This window comes from Denticeps clupeoides, chromosome 10 (assembly GCF_900700375.1).
Source record: "Denticeps clupeoides chromosome 10, fDenClu1.1, whole genome shotgun sequence".
In the NCBI taxonomy this organism is placed as follows: domain Eukaryota; kingdom Metazoa; phylum Chordata; class Actinopteri; order Clupeiformes; family Denticipitidae; genus Denticeps; species Denticeps clupeoides.
The window spans coordinates 14,698,022-14,704,663 of record NC_041716.1 but is presented as its reverse complement, the minus strand read 5'-3'; positions in this window follow the sequence as shown (position 1 = coordinate 14,704,663).

Sequence of the window (6,642 nt, the reverse complement as noted above, 5' to 3'; positions counted from 1 at the left end):
TTTTCTTGAGCAGGGGAACCTTGCAGGTTCTTCATTGTGTAGTGTTTCACCAACTGTTTTCTTAGTGACTATGTCCATAGTGAAACAAAACAACGTTTGGAACCTGGTGCTGGAAAGTTAACCAAACAAAGTTACATACTGAAATAAAGTGCATGTGTGCGACACAGACAAACTGGGCTTCGTAAAGTGCAAACTAGCTTGACATCATTGACAAGTTCCTCTTTTTTAAATCTCAGAATTCTACACACAACACACTAGGGCTGCAACTAACGATTATTTTAATAATCGATTGATCTGTCGATTATTTTTTGATTAATCGTAGAATCGGAAAAACAAACAAACAAGAAAAGCATTCTATTCCAACCCTTTATTCAAAAACAGAACCAAAATCTTTAGAAAGTGCACAAACATGTTGCTCCTTGAGCTGTTATAATAATAAAATAAAATAAAAATGGACTAACACAAAAAACATACACATGTATGCTTTACATCTGCCAAATATAGACTTTTTTTTTTTAAATAAAGTGCCACCTGAGCTGCCAGAACGATAAATAATTTATAAAAAAAAGAAAGAACAATACAAATCAGAAAATTTAACAGGATTTGTTTGAATGTCAGAACTTGTTCTCTACACTACACTGCAGATGTACACACTCACAGACGCACACACTCACAAACTCTCACACTGACACACACACACACACACACACACTGCAAAAAATGCTTTTCAAACTTAGTAGTTTTGTCCTGATTTCAGTCCAAATCTCTAAAATATCTTAAATCAAGATACATTTACTAGACACATGAAATAGCATAAGAAATGATGTCTTGTTTGATAAAACATATCAGAATTAAGTGATTGTTTGTTTAAAACAAGCAAAATTATCTACCAATGGGGTAACTAATCTTAATGAGATATAATCTCAAACAGAAGTTTTAAGCATCACTTAATTTTCTCTTGTCTAGTAATCTTGATTTAAGATTTTTTAGATATTTGGACTGGAAACGAGACAAAATTACTGGGTAAGAAAAGCTTTTTTTGCAGTCTAGCTATACATGACAACAGATTGAAAAATGAATGGTCCAAAAAAGGCTAGTGAATAAAAACATGTCTTTTGTATTTTAATGCCAAGTAACTATAGCACCCCTGCTTTACTACTGTTATTAACGCGCTAACGCTAACTTGTCATGCTTGTCAAGCTGGTTGACGGGTAAACATTTACATTTACAGCATTTATCAGACGCCCTTATCCAGAGCGACAATCAGTAGTTACAAGGACAGTCTCCCCCCTGGAGCAACTTAGGGTTAAGTGTCTTGCTCAGGGACACAATTGGCCGAGACGAATGCTGTTTCACCCCCCCCTCCACACCTGTAGGTGGCGCTGTACGTCCCCGTCTAGTTCTCCTCATCGGCGAGTTAAACACCAGCACCAGGGACAATACGTTCCTCACTTCACAGCGGAACTAAAGTAGGATTCTGTAGTGACTAACCCTTCTGCTGAACTCCCTTCCTCCTCATCAAACACGCGTTTCAGGTGCTGGATCATTGCCGTGGTGCTCCCGTGCCGTGCCATGTCGCTTTTGCATATTTTCGCGCAGATTTCTCTACCTCCGCCATGTATCTTTCCTCTACCTCTTTCCTCTTTCCTCTTGTTTTTTTATTTTTTTGTTGCTCCACCCTGTCTATGAGGCGCCAAACTCCGCTAGCATCTGTGCGCGAGAGAGACCGAGTGTGTTCACTCCGCTCCGCGCTCAAATATTTTTTTTTAATAATCAAACGTCTCCGCGTCGCGCGACATAACGAATCGATTAGGAAATTCGTTGCCAACTCTTTTAGTAATCGATTTTTATCGATTCAATCGATTTGTTGTTGCAGCCCTACAACACACCATAATGCCAATGTGGAAAAAATGCCACCACCATGCTTCAATCTAGGGATGGTTTTGGCCTGGTGACGAGCAGTGCCTGGTTTCCTCTAAACGTGATGGCTGGCGTTCACACCGAGAGATCAATCTTCAGGCGCCTTTTAACAAATTCCAGGCGAGCTGCCATGTGCCTTTTACTAAGAAGTGTCTTCCGTCTGGACACTCTAACATACAGGCATGATTGGTGGATTGCTGCTGAGATTGTTGTCCTTCTAGAAGATAAGATAAGATAAACATTTATTAGTCCCACAAGTGGGAAATTGCACTTGTCACGGCAGAAAGTGGACAGAAGCAGAAGGTAATAGCAGCAAAAACTGAGGTAATAGCATCACAAAAAAATAACATAAATATGTATCTGTATATATGTACAAATTTACAATTTAAACAGTTACAATTTAACAGAATGTGCCAAAGTGTGTGTGTGTTTGTCTGTGTATGTGTGGTCAGCTGTGAGGTCTTTGTTATAGAGTCTGACAGCGGTTGGAAGAAAAGACCTTCTGAACCTCTCCTTCCCACATGGTGGGTGCAGTAGCCTGCCACTGAAGGAGCTGCTCAGTGCTGTCAGAGTTTCCTGCATGGGGTGCAGGAAACCAACAGGGATGACAGCCTAGCCACCATTCTCCTGTCACTCACCACCTCCACTGGGTCCAGGGGGCACCCTAGAACAGAGCTGGCCTTCCGGATCAGCCTGTTCAGCCTCTTCCTGTCCCCAGCGGAGATGCTGCTACCCCAGCAGACCAGACCGTGAAAGATGGCTGATGCCACTACAGAGTCATAAAAAGTCTTTAGGAGTGGCCCCTGTACTCCAAAAGACCTGAGCCTGCGCAGCAGGTACAGCCTGCTCTACCCTTTTTTATAAAGTGCATTAGTGTTATGAGTCCAGTCCAGTTTATTGTTCAGGTGAACACCAAGGTACTTGTAGCTCTCCACTGCCTCAATGGCCATAGAAGGAGATAAGATAAGATGATCCTTTATTAATCCCAAAATTTACATTGTCACGGCAGGAAGTGGACAGTAGCAGATAAGAGCAGCAAAAGACAATAGCACAGACACTATGAATCAGAAAACTTTATTAATCCAGATGGAAATTGCTTTTGTAAAAGTGTCATTTTAGAGTTCACTGTACAAACAGTCCTAGAATAGCAAAATAAAAATGGTGAATGTGAGTTGTAAAAATAAAAATATGGTCAGTATATATAAAAGATATATTTGTGAGATTGTACGTATGTACAGAGTGGGTAGATATATACATATTGCACTTAAGAGAAATGGAGATGGTACTGGATGTGTTGAGAGAATCAGGTTCTTGGTCACCTTCCTGACTAAGGCCATTTTTCCCTGATCGCTCAGTTTAGGTGGCCAGCCAACTCTAGGAAGAGACCTCTGAAACAATCCTGTCTCAGAGACAAACTGGGACCTTATATGGACAAGTGTGTGCCATTTCACATTATGTCCAATCAACAGTTTTCTCCTCAGGTCGACTCCAATTAAGCTGCAGAAACATCTCAAGGATGATCGGGGGAAACAGGAGGCTCCTGAGCTAAATTTTGAGATTCATGGCAAAGGCTGTGAATAGTTATGTACATGTGCTTTCTCATCTTTTTTATTTTTAAGAAATTTGACCAAACCTCAAGTTAACTTTTTCATGTTGTCATTATGGAATGTTGTGTGTAGAATTCTGAGAAATTTAAAGAATTTAATCCATTTTTGAATAAGGCTTTAACATAAAAAAATGTTGGAAAAGTGATGTGTTTCTTTTGCTCCCTGAATGCCCAGTGGAGCAGCAGTGGACCTGCCAGCTTGCCCTGTTTGAGCTGCTCTGCAAAAGCAAGAGGGAACACCAGAATTCAGATGTGTTGACCCAGCAAATGGAAGATGATCTGGATGGTGCATATGGGGCTACATTGGTTGAAGGTGGATAAAGTAATTGAGGAAGGCTGGGTCAGTGTGGCACCACAAAGAGCATAAGAGGTTGCTGTAGAAAGGTGCTGGGTCACGCATGGGGGTGACAGCTTTCGTTGGCCCGTCGTCAGTGTTTCTGAGTGTTTTTTTGAGTTTCAGAGTGTTGGCAGAAGTACCTGGTTGGGAAAGGGTGAGAAACATCAGCCTTGCTCCTCACATGAGCGCGATTCATCCCTTTTCTATTCACCTATTCTCTGTCCAGCTGCATTTGGTCTGTCTGCGACGGACACATTTATCCTCTTATTGGGGGCAGTGGTGGCCTAGCGGTTAAGGAAGCGGCCCTGTAATCAGAAGGTTGCCGGTTCGAATCCCGATCCGCCGAGGTGCCACTGAGGTGCCAATGAGCAAAGCACCGTCCCCACACACTGTTCCTATAAATTGGCAAGATGGCCACTGCCAGCCGCTTAGTCATTGATTGACACCTGTCAAACTAGACTCGGCTCCTTCCTAAATTGTACTTTAACAACATCCGTGTGGTGTTGCGGCTCACGCCGGTTCTCGTTCGCATAGTAATTCGGAGGGAACTTACCTGCCTCCTTACGTCACACCACACCGGGGTTCCTCGTCTCCTCCTACACGCACTCACATTCTGGTTCCGTGGACCGTGACAGGGTTACGTTAAGTAACCTAATGTTCTTTAAGAAGTGGTTTGTCATCATGGTCCCCCAGATGACCTCCCCTCCAACCAGAGATCCCAGTACATAACGAGATTCTGGAGACATTTTTGGAGACAGTCTTAGCTCTGGCTACGTTCGTGAGTCCAACAGACAGCCCAAACAGATCAATGAGGAACTCAAAAACGATCTCCACTTCACGAGGTCCTGGAACGTCCTGTCCCTGCTGTCCCATTGCATCGGTCCATTGTCTTCACCGCAACTGGGCGCAGATCACTACTGTCAGACTGCCACCCCATGGGTCAGGTCTGGGTGTTGACTCTGTGCCCTCGGACTCCCAGAAACTGGGGCTGTGGTATGTGGGACCTTTCAGGTCCATAGAGTCAACCCACACTATAAGGGAGGGGGAGGTACTGCGGTCTCTACCCGCAATGCAGCAGAGGGCGTCAGCAATCCCGCAGCTACCATAAAAGCACGTCACATTCAGTGCAACTGCCATTCCCTTACTGCAAGGCTCTGGTTTGGGCTTCAGATTACCCCTCTGGTGATGTCCTGACTAACCCCACATTGTTTTCTGCTCCACCCTGCACTGCTGCCTGCTTTCCTGTAGACCAGGGGCCACATGCGGCTCTTTCATCCTTACATTGCGGCTCCCCGCGGCTTAAAAAAATGTACAATGTTATATTCATTTTTTTTTTTTTTTGTACTTGAATTTTTGAAGATTATTGTGATCTTTTAACAAATGCCAGTCATGATGCATGTCATACCTCTAACTCAGCAGGGGGCATGTGGAACCCTGGCAGCCCCAAAAAAAGAAACTGATGAAAGTGGTGTCCCACGTGTTCATATCGTCCATATGGTCATGTGCTACCAATCCAGGTGCTTTTAACCATCACCCTTGGTGAGCAGTGGGCAGCCATGACAGGCGCCCAGGGAGCAGTGTGTGGGGACGGTGCCTTGCTCAGTGGCACTTTCTGGTTACAGGTCTGCTTTCTCACCTGCCCCAGTAAATTTGTGCAAAAAATTGTCGACCCCCGCTGTACACATGCTTGGCCCAGACTGAACCCCGGACTGACTATTTCCTGAGCTCTGTGTGGATCCTTCTTTGCTCTCGCCCCTGTCCAGAGTAAGCACCACCATGGCGGACTGCTCGTGTGATCAGCTGCTTTCCCCTGTTTCTTTGCCATGTACATTACCTTAAAAATGTGCATTCTGTTCAACCCTGACATGCACATACTGTAGGTACAGAAAGTATTCGGATGCTCTTAAATTGTGTTCTATTTCAGCCATTTGCTAAAAACAAAAACGAGGAAAAATATGAACACAGCACCCCATATGGACAGAAATACACAGAACTAAGTATTCAGAGCCTTTGCTCAGTATTTAATAGAAGCTCTTTTTGAGTCTTTTTGGGGAGATGCAACAAGTTTGTCACACCTGGGGATCATTTGCAGATCCTCTCCAGTTCTGGCAGGTTGGATGGTAAATGTTGGTGGACAGCATTTTAGTTCTCTCCAGAGATGCTGAATTGGGTTGAAGTCAGGGCTCTGGCTGGGCCATTCAAGAACAGTCACAGAGTTGTTGCGAAGCCACTCCTTCGTTATTTTAGCTGTGTGCTTAGGGTCGTTATCTTGTTGGAAGGTAAACCTTTGGCACAGTGATCTTTGGCTTCTTCTGTACCACTCTTACCCAGGCTATCCCCCCCCAATAGCTCAGTTTGGCCGGACGGACAGCTCTAGGAAGGGTTCTGTTCCTCCCAAATGTCTTCCATTTAAGGATTATGGAGGCCACTGTGCTCTTAGGAACCTTAAGTGCAGCAGATTTTTTTTAAACCTTTTCCAGATCTGTGCCTTGCCACAATTCAGTCTCTGGCCACTTCAGGGAGTTCCTTTGACTTCATGATTCTATTTTGCGCTGACCTGCATGGTGAGCTGTCGGTTCTTATATAGACGGGGGTGTGGCTTTCCTAATCATGTCCAAACAGTATAATCAAATACAGCTAGACTCAAATGAAGGTGTAGAACCATCTCAAGGACGATCAGAAGAAATGGACAGAACCCGAGTGAAATATATGAGGGTCACAGCAAAGGGTCTGAATACTTAGGACCATGTGATATTTCAGTTTTTCTTTGTTAATGAAT